This window comes from Papilio polytes, unplaced genomic scaffold (assembly GCF_000836215.1).
Source record: "Papilio polytes unplaced genomic scaffold, Ppol_1.0 DF823980.1, whole genome shotgun sequence".
NCBI lineage: Eukaryota > Metazoa > Arthropoda > Insecta > Lepidoptera > Papilionidae > Papilio > Papilio polytes.
The window spans coordinates 3,226,874-3,229,348 of record NW_013525224.1 but is presented as its reverse complement, the minus strand read 5'-3'; positions in this window follow the sequence as shown (position 1 = coordinate 3,229,348).

The following is a 2,475-nucleotide window of genomic DNA, read 5'->3' as shown; positions in this document are numbered from 1 at the left end:
GTTTTAACATAAAAATATATCTAATAATAAAGTACTACAATATTTTAGACATGCATACGTATATACTGGTTACTTCACTACAAAACTCTGCTTGTTTATTCAAAAAGCGTTTAGTGTGGGAACGAAATATAACCCACATTGTTCCAAAGCAACCACAGACCTTCACCAGGATGCACTCTGTAACTTTATAGACGACAAGCATTCGCCGCGTAAAATAAAAATATAGCGTATGTTATTCACTGATAACGTTTCTTTTTATTAGTGAAAGAATTTTCGAAATCGGTTCAGTAGTTTTTGAGTCATTTAGTACATAAAAAATACAATTTTTTCCTCAACAAACAGCAGCAGATTTCGGACAAACTGACAGTTCCAAATATTTCCAATATAATTTTACTATTCCATGCGTAAACATGAAAAACAAAAAGAAGTCAACTTTCACTTGTCACATCAACATATTTTTGCTTCAAAAATAAAATAAAGCAAGTCGAAACGTAGAAGTCACTTCCGAAGATAAATACGACGCGGCGCTAAACCACTATAAGCAGGTAAAGGACGTATTACATCTAAATTTTACAATACGACTGGCTTTCACAAACAAATTCTACCTATTCGCGGAACAATTTCACGCTCTATTTTACTCCTACGTATTTTCACAATTGAAAATCGTCCGTAAAAGCGTCAAGGCTTTTGTACGTTGAATTTTTATAACCCACTATTTTAGTTTCCTTGTGATAAATGATACCAATTCTTTATTAAAATTTCTCTTTTGATGTCACGCCCACTGATGTAGTACGGAGAAGTGTATTTTCCGTTTACTTGAAGCGAAATAATAAATATCATTTATGTTATCAAAACTTCCATATTAATCTTCATCATCATAACAACATGTACATAGATAATTAAATCAAGAAAATGAAATCAATTAGAGAAGTAAAAGAATTACCATAAATATAGACAAAGATTTAAACAAAATAATTGCTAGAAAATAATAACATCGTACAATTTGTTCAAGCGAAAGAAAAAAACATAGCTACAGAAAAATGAATTATTTACAACAGAACGAACAAACGAAACTAACTGAAAGGAACAAAACTTCTTTGCTTCGAGTCGGCGAGTTTCACTAACAAGCTTAAGACGTCACTTGCAAATTGTAACTGTCAGCTTTATTATTTTTTTGAATGGAACGAAGTTACAGAAACAAAATGTGTTAATCTCATCTCTAAGACGCAATTCCAACGAACAAGTTCCTTAATAAGTTATTTTAAGTGTTTAAGCACAAGTATCTGTTCCGTCATAATGAACTTTAGATCGAATAAGTCTAGCTTTGTCTTTACATTGTTAGGCAGCTACAGATTTTGTATATTCACAATGGAGGTAATCACTTATCTTGAGTGCTTCTAGGTTAATTTTATTTCTACCGTGTATATGAGCAGTGGATGTTCACCACAGGACGCCACTGTGGAGCTAAGTGATTTTATTTGTGTCCACATTCCAATGTGTATCAAATTACGTGGCCTCGTGACCAGCTGTTTGATCGATAGTCCACGCCGCTGCTAAAAGACCAGCATTCAGTAAAATAATTATCCGCCTTGGAAAGAAAGAACAACGCAGTGCAAGATACCCGTATAAAGGTTAAATAAATTGCGCTCAAATAGCTTTATAATTTATAAGTCGGTTCTGAAGTACAAATGCCGTTAATATTAAATGCATAGCAGCACAAAGGATCAAAGCTTCTATAATATTAAACAAAAAAATAAAAAGTCTTTTGAAATTCTTTAAGAAGGCAAAGAGATGAACTGTTTAACAGAAAATTACAAAATTAAAAAAAAAACAGTTCTAGAAACAAATGTTGGATTTAAAAATAATTAAAAAAATCATATCAACAAGCTATATGTATTCACACTAGATGGAATAATCTAAAACTATACTTGTTTGTCTTGCGTTCCTTTATGCAAATCTGGAAGCGACGCGGCGTGTAAACCTTATCCAGGAGTGTCACTCTCAGCTGCGGAATCGATTTGGAAGTTTATTCAGGCTGACAACGCGTGAAGCAAGCGCGGGCTTCAAGTTTATTCCATTTTATCAATATGTAGATAAGATTGAACGCTCTGTTTGGATTTATTATTGGAATAACATTAATTTTATTTGCACGTATTCGATAATTCAATTATTTGTTAGTGTAGTATTATTTGATATCACCCCTTAAAGCTTATTCGAGACAACCGCGATTTTCCAATTATCGGTTAATAATGATAGAGTGTAAAAGCCTAATCAAGTTTTCGACGTCTGCTAGTATAACGGAAAAACAAATAAAGCAGAACAGAATAAATAATAAAAAGAAAATAAAGCAATGTTTAATATTATGCAGTTGTTCAAAGTTACCGTGTTGTTATGATTGTTTTAAAGCCACAATAAAATTTTATTAAACTGAAAACGTAAAAGGCGAATATTTACAAATGTACTGTAGAGAATAAA